Below are 12,889 nucleotides of genomic sequence, written 5' to 3'. Positions count from 1 at the left end.
AAAATGCTTATAAATTAAAAAATTATCCAAGCCCGACTGACGCGAATGACTTGGTGAGATTAAGCGATTTATCACAATATATATCCTTAAATAAAACAGCCGTGTATTCCAAAGATACAGAAGTGTTGATATTATCTCCAGGTCATACAGAATTCACAGTTCGAATTAAAATAAATTTTTATAAAGAAGGGCGTATCGTTTGTATGAGAATAGAACAATGGGGGTATGATATGAATGATTTAGGGTATAATTGGTCATTTAAAATTAACCTCGAAGACCTGGAACAATTAAATCAGTCTCGTAAGGAAGAATATTATCCACTTGGTATCGAGAATGAGTTTTGTGGGGCTACGATTAGTAAACAACAAATAAAAGAATTTAATAAGGGTAAATATAATAATGGTTTTGCCCTTGTTTATCTCATGAAAACAGAAAAAACAGGATTATATATAATAAGTAAGGAAATACAAAATGATTTAACTATGGGAAGATGGGGAGGTGTTTCGTGCCATAATATTGTTCTAACATATATTTCTAATACATAAATGACAGCAAGAAGGCTTCAAGAAAATTATCATTTCTGTGTCCAAGCATACCTTCAAGAAAAGGGTATTCGGTATTTTAATAAATATGTTCTACAACATAAGAATGAGGTATTTTCAATAAAAGATTGGCATTATGCTGATGTTGATAAACCGACAACTTTAGATTTAATTAGAATGTTAAATAATGAAAAAATTATAAAGTTAAGAAAAGGTAAGGCTCTTTTAGAAATTCAAAAGAAATTTTATTGGTTTCCTGTTGTAAAAAAAATTATTTTGGATACAGGAATAACAAGAAATCCTGATGAATATATGTATAATATTCTATGGGGTGTAAGCGATTCAAGGATAGTAAGGGATGAGGAAGGAGTTGAAGAAGAGAGGGAAGAGGAGGAAAAGGAGAAGAGGGAGAAGAAAGAGAAGGAGGAAAAAGAGAAGAGAGAGAAGGAGGAGAGGGAGAAGAGAGAGAGGGAGGAAAGAGAGAAGAGAGAGAGGGAGGAGAGAGAGAAGAGAGAGAGGGAGGAGAGGGAGAAGAAAGAGAAGGAGAGGGAGGAGAGGGAGAAGAAAGAGAAGGAGGAGAGGGAGGAAAGAGCGAGACAAAATAAATATCAAAATATGGAAACCAGTGAGATTAAAAAAAGATTAGGGGTATTACAGAAAATAACTCAACCCACCGAGGAGGAAAACAAAGAATTGATAAGTCTATTTACAATACTTTCGACAAGACTATTGACATCGAGAAGACAGGTATTTTAATTCAAGTTTTTCATTTTTATTTTTTTCTTAAATAAATGGGGGAGAGAGTGAAGGCATTTCTAAGGATTCTTTATGTTTTAAAAATTAAGATTCAAATGTGCATGTTGGAAACTAAAAAGGTTTTTGCACTCTGCAGGAATTTTTCTCATAAATAAATGAGTTATTGTCTCAAATGTAAAAGAAAACTAATACTAAAAATATTTCATATATTAAAAGTAAAAATAACAGGGTTATACAAAAAGGTATATGTTCGGTGTGTGGTTCAAAAAATCAATTTATCTCCCAACACAAACTAGGAGGAGATATACAAAAGTTTTTATCAGGAAGTAAATTTACAACTACTGGAATACCAGGGAATTACATCTTCCAGGGTATTCTTTCTGTGGTCCAGGCACAAACTTGGATAAAAGATTAGATGAGGCAGACAATCCTAAATCCTGGAGTAAACCAATCAATAGAGTTGATGAAGTGTGCATGAGACACGATATTGATTATGGGAATACCACAACGTTGGAAGAAAAGCATGAAGCCGATAGAGAAATGTTGTATAATTTGTCTCTGATACAAAATCCAACCTTGAGAGAAAAAGTTGATAGGTTCATCGTGAAGAAGATGATTAGTGCTAAATTGAAACTTGGACTTGCAAATTCAAAAACTTATAGGCTCTAATGATGCCATTAAGACTGAAGAGCAATTAGCTGATGAATTACATAAACCAATATTCACAAAGTTTCAGAGAAGGAAAGTTTATTCCAAGGAAGTTGATTATATCTGGTCTGCTGATTTGATTGAACTCAATAATGATAAGGGGTACAAGTATGCTTTAACCGTTATTGATTTGAGGAGTAGATATGCGTGGGTTGTACCATTAAAAAACAAAACAGGTAATACTCTTCTGTTAGCCTTCCAACAGATATTTAATAAAAGTAAGAGAAAACCTAAAAAATTGTGGACTGATGAGGGTAGGGAGTTTTATAACAAGACATTTATGAATTTTCTAAAAATAACAGTATTACATTATACAGTACCTTTAATGAAGGGAAGGCAGTTGTTGTTGAACGTTTTAATCGTACCTTAAAGAGAGACTATATAAAAAATTCACACAACTCGGTTCACAACAATGGTCATCTTTTATTCAAGATATTGTGGATAAGTACAATGACACGATTCACACGTCAACAAATATGAAGCCATCAGAAACATTTACAAAATTAAAATATGAAAAAGAGATTAATGCCAGAAAACCTAAGTTCAAAGTTGGTGATATCGTAAGAATATATAAGTGGAAATCTCATTTTGAAAAAGGTTATACGAAAAGATGGACCAACGAGCTTTTTAAAATTGTTGATGTAATAGATACGGTTCCTTGGACTTATAAGATATATGATTTGGAAGGGGAAGAGATTTTAGGTTCATTTTATTCACAGGAATTACAAAAGACAAAGATAAATTGAAATTTTTGACTCCGCCCCTTTTTGGCTCCACCCACACAAGCCCCCGCCCACACAAGCCCCGCCCACACAAACCCCACACAAACCCCACCACACACCCCCCACAAGCTCCAATAAATTGAAATTTTTGACTCCGCCCCTTTTTGGCTCCACCCACACAAGCCCCCGCCCACACAAGCCCCGCCCACACAAACCCCACACAAACCCCACACAAACCCCACACAAGCTCCACACAACCTCCACACAAAAACTCCACACAAGCTCCACACACACAAACCCCACACAAGCTCCACCCATATTCATCATATTCACATAATTAGTGATTAGTTAATTAGTTCCCCACACACACAACATGTTTATTTAATTAAAAAATTATCCACCCATCCACACAAGCTCCACTCATCCACCCATCCCCCATCTCTCCACCCATCCATTTATCCACATATGCCTCATCCACATTCACCCCTCCCACACAAGCTCCACCCACATAAACCCCTGCCCATATAAACCCTGCCCACATAAACCCCTCCCACATAAGCCCTGCCTACACAAGCTCCACACAAAAACTCCACACACATAAACCCCTCCCACACAAGCTCCACCCACATAAACCCCCGCCCACACAAGCCCCACCCATACAAGCCCCACCCACACACACACACCCCGCCCACACAAGCCCCTCCCACACACACCCCACCCACACAAGCCCCCACCGAAGCCCCGCCCACACAAGCCCCGCCCACACAAGCCCCACCCCCCTCATCCCCCTGTGCGCCCCCACCTTTGACCCACCACCTCCCTCATCCCACCCCCACCCTTCCCCACACACACACATGGGGAGGGGAGGGATGGGATGAGGGGGTGATGGGTCATTGGGGAGCGCACCTACCCCCCTCCCCCCTCCCCCCAACCCCCCTTTACATCTCTTTTATTCTTTTCTTGTAATTCAGAATCAAGTAATTGTAAACAAAACAAATATAATTTATTAATATTGAAAATATTAAATATTCATTTGCGAGAATGTACAATCTTTCCCAGCAATCTTCTTCAGATGCCTTGTGATTTCGAAACTCAGACACCATATTCTGTTTTGAAACAAAAAGTGGATAATAATTAGGTTCTATAAAGATAATTACATGGTAATATGAATAAGCCTCGTTGACCACTGAATTAACACACCAGGAGCCTGTCATCCTTTCAAGGTCAATAAAATGAATTCCAGTGTACTGACAAAACCACGTCCAAACTAATGATGCAACCAACATAAGGCGACATTCTAAAGAGAGAGTGATATTAATAATAATTCAGAAATATTTACCTCCAGAAAATCATGTGTTGTACGAGTGATATTAATAATAATTCAGAAATATTTACCTCCAGAAAATCATGTGTTGTACAAGATTGCTTCAACAGCTGATGTTGTGCGATAGTGCTGAAAAAAAAAATAAGTCAAGGGTATAGATGAAGAGACAGACAGGGAAAGCAACACACACACACACACACACACACGCACGCACACACACACACATACACACACACATAGACACACACACACGTGCCTCACCATTGGTTTAATTCATTCGAGATCAGAGACCAGTCATTATAAATCATTGGCCTCTTCAATAAGAGCAGAGAGAGGTAGGTAGAAAGACAGACAGAGAGAGAGGCACACACACGTGTCTCACCATTGGTTTAATTCCTTCGAGATGAGAGGACGTGATAAGACTTCATGCCACTCATTGAAAATGTCTTTCAATTCTCTTCTAAAATCATTGATCTCTTCAATAAGAGTATTAATTTCATGAACCACGTCGTGATATGTGAACTCAATTTCTTCCAATGCCCTGTCAGGGAAAAAATATATATATATCAGAATTATCATGATTTAATTAATAATCATTTGCTTCATCGTTCAAAGAGAAAAGCATACACAAACTTACCAACTCTGTAGTGGGCTGTTGGCTTCATCGGAAGAAATATCGTCCATGCCTCAGTTGTAAAAATGAAAATTCCGTCTGGCAGAAACTTTGTCTGGCGAACCGCTTATAAAGCAACGATGAGGAAATTGCTTAATCATTGGGTGTGGGCACAGGAAATGACAAGCTTCTCTTAATGATCTCATCTGGCCACCGCCCGAGTTGCAAATCGTTTTTGGACATAAACCACGCCATAAAAGTTTTGATTCAAATGTTTTCAGTTCGTGTTCTGAGATAAAATATAAACACGAGACCTTGTCTCACAGAATAGTTCCTATTTTTTCACAGCATGACAGTCCAAAACCACTTCCTCATTCACACAGCACGGCCGTGTCAAAAAAACACTTCCTCATTTTCACGGCATGAACTGAAAACATTTGAAACAAAACTTTTTTCTGGCATGGTTTATGTACAAAAATGATTTGCAACTCAGGAGGTGGTCAGATGAGATCATTAAGAGAAGTTTATCATTTCGTAATGGCACAAAAGGGGTATCTTAAAAAATATAAAGATTCAAATGTTTTGTTTTTCAATATTTTAGATGGGGATTATTGTGCAAAGAAAATTAAACTATTGAAGGAATTTGAGAATGAACAAATGTTTATAGGTTCAATGAGTGAGCTAAACAATATGCATTGGTTATTTGATAAAGAGTGCCCCGAGGCTTAGACGTTTCAGATATTTCTTTCGAATCACCTTTAACAAATCTTTATCTTGTTGTATGGGCTATTTGAATAGAGAGCCCCTAGGTTAAAAGGGGAAATAAAAAATGACCGTTTTTACAGCCATTTTTCCCTGCTGTGCAGGGGTTTGGCTTTTCTTGAGGCAATGTTTTATGGCCGGATGCCCTTCCTGACACCAACCCTGGTCGCCTCTTACGACACACAGGGATATGGTACACCTATTCTAACCGGGGCATACACCGGGACCAGTACACTGGCACTCATTTCGCCGACCTCGGAAGGATGGCAGGCTGAGTCAACCCCCTGGTGTTAATTCAGCAGCCAACGGGATTTGAACTCAGGGCCCTGGGATCCCAAGCCGCCACCCTAACCACTAAGCCAACACCAGGCTCCAGGTTAAAAGGGGAGACAAATAAATATACCTTGGGCTAAAAAGGGGATTTATTTTTTCAGGGGAAAAAAAAGAAAAATTTCATGGCTGAAAATCCCCCATTCATTTACATGGGGAAAAGTGAGCCAGAACCAGTATTCTTTCCCTACTCACATGAGTAGAACAGGCACCCACTCAGAACATGATGGGCTTGTTCAAAATATCTAATGCCACACCATAAGTCTTGATTGGGGTTCTCAATTCTTTGGGACATTGATCATTTCAGGTGAAATTTTGTCTTCCCCTAACTCTCGAGTCTCACCGTATTCAGCAGTTGTAGCAGCAGCTTGTGGTGGAACGGGCGTTGGAGCGTGGGAAAATTTATTTCATGGAGGGGTTATCTTCATTAGGTGGTCTGAGGCTCAGGAAAGAGCTTGCACATCATATCAGCTGAATGATTTTGATGTTCGAAGAGAACATCGTGATTTTTACGGATGAACATCTTATCTTGGTAGACAAATTGGCATTAATAGTATGTGGAAGGGAGATGGGCGCCCAGGTGGTGCCTGCGATGATGTAACTGAAGGTGAGGGATTCAACTGTCGTTGTACTTCACTTGCGTGGATAACACCTATTCCCTTTGGGAGCAGCCTAGGGAGGGGGGGTAGTTTTGGAGGTGGGGGATAGTCGGGGAGGTGGTGCAAATATATTTTCTGCCAAGGCATAATAATGCCCCCCTCCCTCCCCCCCCCCCCAGTCTGCAGCAGGGTGACGTAAACCAGTTGCACTGGCATTGTGTACAGGCGAAAATTGTAAGAAGTCTTCCGACCCTCCACCCCTTCGTAAAGGGGGGGGGGGGTTGGATTTTGTTTTCTGATCATGACCAGACCCTGGATACTACCAGCAGGTATGCAACCTTTGGTGGTGATCGGCCCATCATTGTCTTTTTTTCTATGATTTTCAGACATACACGTCGCACAAATACACACATACAGAGAATTGGCTAATTTAATACGAGCAGGGGTCCCCAGCGTTGCCTGGTGCTGTTCTAATCCTGTTGGCATTTTTTTAAATATCTATTTTTTGAATATTTTTTTGTGGGGGTTCTAAAATATTTCCCTACACCAACTAAGGAATGGGGGTGGAGGATCATGTAATATTACCTTTCACATAGCTACAAAGCCTTTGGCACCACCAAGCAATTAAAGAAAAACAAATCCAACCTTTTTGGGGGTTTTAAAATTTACAAAAGATGTTTTTTGGCTAAAACACTCCCTGTGACTCACTGATGAACCTCTGCATGTTTGACGAAGATCCGTTTAGCCATCTCTGAGAAAAATGGTGACACTGACGGACAGGCATCTCTCTTATGGTAGTGCATCGACAGCAGGATAAATAGTGGGGCAGATAACAGCAATTTTTGAGAGGAATCGTGCAAATGATGATACAAGCATCAAATTTGGCACATTTGTTCTCCAGGGGATTCTAATCAAATCTGCCTGATTGGCCATTTGAAAATCCAAATTTCGAAAAATTTGGATTTCAAATGGCCAATCGGGCAGATTTGATCAGAAAGCCCTGCAGAACAGAAATGCCAAATTTGATGCTTGTATCATAATTTGCACGATTTTTCTACTATCTTCTACACTAAAATGGTCTCCTACGTACTCACATGGGGATTTCAGAGCAGGCTAACCTCAAAGAGCTGACGCTCATCAATTAACGCTGACGCTCCAATAGCCTGGTGTTGCCTTAGCGGTTCGGGTGGTGGCTTAGTATCCGAGAGTCCTGAGTTCAAGCCCCGTACCGTTCAATTAACACCAGTGGGTTGATTCAGCTTGTCATCCTTCCAATGTCGGTGAAATGAATACCCAGTGCAGCAGCCAAAAGGCTGCACACGAAGGGAAAGGGGATTGACGGATTTATTAAATCTGTTATAAGTGTGGCACAGATATGATGGGCCGAATGGCCTCCTCATGCGCATAATTTCCTTGTAATCATTGTAATTGTTCGCAGATACTTCAGCAAATTTGAGGCATTCATTGGACATGGACGCAAGCAAGCTGCTTGTGCAATATATACTGCGTTTTAAAATTGGGCTGGCATAGCTTCGGCCCAAGGTCTAGACACATGTTGTAGTCACCTTTGCACTATCCAGTCTGGTTTTGAATCCAGACGCAGCTATAAAGTGTCAGTGATGTTTTTTTCAGGCAAGGCCATTCATCAATGTGTGCCTTTCCTCGGATGGATATTAAGCGAGAGGATCCGTTTACCGGCACTGATGCTCTGTGGACGTAGAACATCCCACAGTGTCTTTCGCAAAGGGTGAATGAGGTATCACTGATAAACTGAACAAATTCGAAATTCCTGCCCTGACTGACTCCTGGGAAGGCAAGAGCAAACTACCCAGCAGGACCCTTGCTGAACACTTCTTCTTTCGTTTGCAGCACAAGACTACAGGTGCGCCAGTGCACATCATTGAGGGCATGGCTGTATGGCTGATGCAACGCCTTCGGTAGGTGAGGACAGGAATTTGCAATTTGTTCAGGGTGCTGGTGATAGCTCATGCACTCTTCGCGAAGGATACCATAGGACTTTTAATGTCCACCAAGGAATTCCGGCAGAGGGGATACCCAGTTTAACGCCCGTCCAAAGGATGGCACACGCGGTGATGAATCCCCCTGCCTGTAAAACACCGGGATGACAGTTTATAGCTGGGTCGGGATTCAAACGCAGGCTTGAGAGCTTATAGGTGAGTGTGCATACCTTCAAGATTACCCGCCAGCCCGCTGAGATACTGCATTGGCAGAACCAACAGTGTGTAAAGAGCATGTATGGTATGATGATGATGACGTAGCAGTTCATCAATTGACTCACTCATTGACTCATAAAGGTGCTAATCCATAGGATGAGTCGATGGAACCAAGGCACACTTTGGGGGAAATGGGGATGAAAAGTGGTGGAGGTGCTGAAACTGCACAAAAATCCCAGTTTGGGATTGATTGGCAAAAGGTAGATTTTATACCACACCGACCATTACAATAAGGTCCATCTTGAAAAGGGCAGTCGAGCACCCAGATCATTGCCATGGAGTGATCATGCCTCAGGCAGTTGGCAAAAACAACACACTTGGCAATGTGTTGCACAGCAGGTGATTGTATACCTGTCCAATTGCTTGCTGTAAGTGCTTGAGTTAGGGCTTTTGCAATGCAGACCTTTCCTCTATAATGAACGTGTATGTTTGGTTTCCTCTGAATCGAAATAAGCTGAAACCTCCAGTGGAGAGGATTCTTTAGACTTTCAATTATTTAATCACAGGGTGTATCGTGGGGGTGTTGTTGGTGACCTCGAACTGCTAGAAGTGCTCATTCACTGAGCAACAAATTTGCTTTTGAATTCTCTCGACTGATATCGCCCCCCTTCAACAAAGCTCCCAACCACAAACAGCCACAAATCAAATATTTTTTATTTTTTATTTTGTATACCTTGTCGAGGCTCGTGTGAGAGCTAACACAACACACAGCAAGGGGGGCATGAGAGAAGAGGGGAGGGAGTGGGAAGGACAAAACAGTGGGGAACAGAGACATTAGGAGATCTGAGCTCGGGAGAGGGATGGGATGGGGAACATGGGGAATAGAAGATGGACATCACAGAGACTTTCAGGAAGGAAAGCAGGAAATTTGAAGGAGGTGGGCTTGGAGTGGATTAACGGGAGTAGAAAAGATCGAGGATTTGGATGGGGGATGATAAGAGGTGGTGGTGAACAGCTGATTTGAAGGCCTGGAGGGAAGAATGGGATTGAATAGAGTGAGGGAGTTTATTCCAAAGGTGGGAAAAAAGAGAAATGAAAGAGTGAAGGTGAGCAGTGATTCGTGATTTTAGTAATTTTACCAGAAGGGGGTTGTTGGGGGAACTTGAGCGCCCTGCGGAAATGTGGTGGGGACAAATCGCAGAGAGAGCAGGGGGAGGGGGCGAGACTGGAGAGGAGACGGCAGAAGACAGAAAAACCACCGACAAATTTGATTAAAAAGCTATTGTTCTTCGACATTGGGGGCCACCTGCAATCATTCAGAGGCAAAAAAAATTCAAGACAAAGTTTTATGTTTTTTTAAAGCCAGAATCGGTGGTGTAATCCTCTTCCAACTATCAACTTGCAATTGATCGCTGGCTTTGACACTGATACAATTTGTTTTTTGTGGAACCTAGGCATCAAAAAGCGACATACATCGAAGAAGCAATGTCAAATGGAGCACCTCACCACCATTAGAGCATTTAAATTGAATCAGATGTGGCAATAAATGGGAATTGTTGCTCTCAGCTTGCTGGCTCGACAGAACACGCCATTTGTATTATTGCCTCCTTCATTCCTGCCCCGTTTAGAATCCTGTGCAGGCACGGGAAACTTGATCGTGACTAGAACTACTGCTCTGAATTTGTGAGGTCTTAGGTTTGACCCCCAGCCGAGTCTTACCAAAGATTTTAATAATGGTACGTGCTGCTTCCTTGCTTGATGTTCAGCATTTACAAGAATGGAGCACCGACGAACAACCATACTACTATTAGTACTACCAGTAAGTGGCCGTATGTGCAAAAAAAAAAAATGAAAAGCGTACCTTGGCCTTAGGCCAAAGGTTATCTTGCCAAAAGATCTTGATTTGAGAATTTCATTTTTTATGAAAAATCAGTTTTTTCGTCATGACGTCATCGAATGACGACGAATGACGACGACGACGACGCAATAACGACGAAATTTTTATATATCTGAGAAACACTCTTCTAGGGATTCAATTTGAGGTACTACTCGATATTGTTAGTCAAAGATTGAAAAATGACCTTCATGAACGTCAACTTCGACCTGAGGCGCTAACTATGAAGGTCAAGGCCGATCACCACCAAAAACTAATCAGCTGAGCGCCTATCGATATGTTATATATCCACCAAGTTTGGAGATGATCTGATAAAATTTACTCAAAAGCTAAGGGTTTCGTTGATTTTGATGTTTGACCTTCTGGTGACCTTGACCTTTGACCTTGACCTTCGAAATTTTGGAAGTCGAAAGGTATTGCGCTCACGAGTATACATGTCAAGTTTGAGAGCCATTGCTTTAGAACTGTGACTTAGAGAGCAAGTTGAAAGTTGAAAATCAATTGTAACAGACAAATATATAAATATATAAACAAAAAAACAAACAAACCGATCGAGTAACATATCTTGCTTTGGCAAGATCATAATTGTGACATCAATTGTGACGTCATAGCACCGTGTCCTGTCATTGGTTTGGTAAATAAATGGCCATAACTTTGGAACCACTTGTCTGATTAATATCAAACCTTGAAAAGGCACATCCGCAGGTCCCCAGCAATATACCTGGCAAGTTTCAATTAGATCGCACCAGTGGTTGGCGAGAAACAGCGGTCACAGACAGACAGACAGAGATGGCCGGAATTATAGATAGATTAGGGGGGACAATACTAGCACAGGCTTTGGTGGGCCTTGTGGCCTCCTACGTCAAAGTATCTTGTTCGGAAACTCATAATTAATTAAAATATATTTGTTATAAAAATTATTTTATTTTACTTGGTGACCTGATTGACAATAAAGCTGATGCTGCTGGGATCTGTGGTCAATCTGTAAAAGTATTGAAGTAACTTGGGGGAAACGAGTTGTGAAATAAAACAAAACCGTTCAGCTCTATCATGTGAAAACGAAAGCGTTGCAAGCGCTCAGCATCATCGCAAAATCTTTCCAGGTATTAACGTGGCCTTGATTCGTGAATTTGGCGACACACGTCAACACGTGGACCGGGTGCCATGGCGGCGATGTAGACTGCGTGAGGGGATCAAACTCCACCCTCCAAACTGCACCCCCTGCTCATCGAACCAGTCCACCCTCCAAACTCCACCCTCCAAACTGCACCCCCTGCTCCTCCTATCACCCCGCTCATCGAACCAGACCACCCTCCAAACTGCACCCCCTGCTCCTCGCATCTCCCCGCTCATCGAACCAGTCCACCCTCCAAACTCCATCCTCCAAACTCCACCCTCCAAACTGCACCCCCTGCTCCTCGCATCTCCCCGCTCATCGGACCAGTCCACCCTTCAAACTGCACCCCCTGCTCCTCGCATCGCCCCGCTCATCGAACCAGTCCACCCTCCAAACTCCACCCTCCAAACTGCACCCCCTGCTCCTCCCATCGTCCCGCTCATCGAACCAGACCACCCTCCAAACTGCACCCCCTGCTCCTCGCATCGCCCCGCTCATCGAACCAGTCCACCCTCCAAACTCCATCCTCCAAACTGCACCCCCTGCTCCTCCCATCGCCCCGCTCCTCGAACCAGTCCACCCTCCAAACTCCACCCCCTGCTCCTCCCATCACCCCGCTCATCGAACCAGACCACCCTCCAAACTGCACCCCCTGCTCCTCCCATCGCCCCGCTCATCGAACCAGTCCACCCTCCAAACTCCACCCCCTGCTCCTCCCATCACCCCGCTCATCGAACCAGACCACCCTCCAAACTGCACCCCTGCTCCTCGCATCGCCCCGCTCATCGAACCAGTCCACCCTCCAAACTCCATCCTCCAAACTCCACCCTCCAAACTGCACCCCCTGCTCCTCCCATCGTCCCGCTCATCGAACCAGTCCACCCTCAAAACTCCACCCTCCAAACTGCACCCGCTGGTCCATCCATCGCCCCGCTCATCGAACCAGTCCACCCTCCAAACTCCATCCTCCAAACTCCACCCTCCAAACTGCACCCCCTGCTCCTCCCATCGCCCGCTTATCGAACCAGTCTACCCTCCAAACTGCACCCCCTGCTCCTCGCATCGCCCCGCTCATCGAACCAGTCCATCCTCCAAACTCCAATCTCCAAACCGCACCCCCTGCTCCTCCCATCGCCCCACTTATCGAACCAGTCCACCCTCCAAACTCCACCCTCCAAACTGCACCCCTGCTCCTCCCATCGCCCCGCTTATCGAACCAGTCCACCCTCCAAACTGCACCCCCTGCTCCTCCCATCGCCCCGCTCATCGAACCACTCCACCCTTCAAACTCCACCCTCCAAACTGCACCCCCTGCTCCTCGCATCGCCCCGCTCATCGAACCAGACCA

The 12,889-nt window shown here is 43.3% G+C and overlaps 1 long non-coding RNA gene across 1 annotated transcript; it reads right to left on the bottom strand.

Moving 5' to 3' along the window:
• Positions 1–3,677: 3,677 nt before the first annotated feature.
• Positions 3,678–5,488, bottom strand: LOC147015143 (uncharacterized). Its single transcript, XR_015050098.1, has 3 exons — positions 4,435–5,488; positions 4,124–4,181; positions 3,678–3,834 (listed from the first exon to the last, which is right to left on the bottom strand). It is a non-coding gene; the product is annotated as an uncharacterized LOC147015143 (long non-coding RNA).
• Between the last annotated feature and the right edge of the window lie 7,401 nt (positions 5,489–12,889).

Source organism: Eptatretus burgeri, chromosome 12 (genome assembly GCF_056783735.1).
Source record: "Eptatretus burgeri isolate ZD-2024b chromosome 12, Ebu_testis_v1, whole genome shotgun sequence".
NCBI classification, from domain to species: Eukaryota; Metazoa; Chordata; class Myxini; order Myxiniformes; family Myxinidae; genus Eptatretus; species Eptatretus burgeri.
This window is presented reverse-complemented; position numbering and strand designations above follow the sequence as displayed.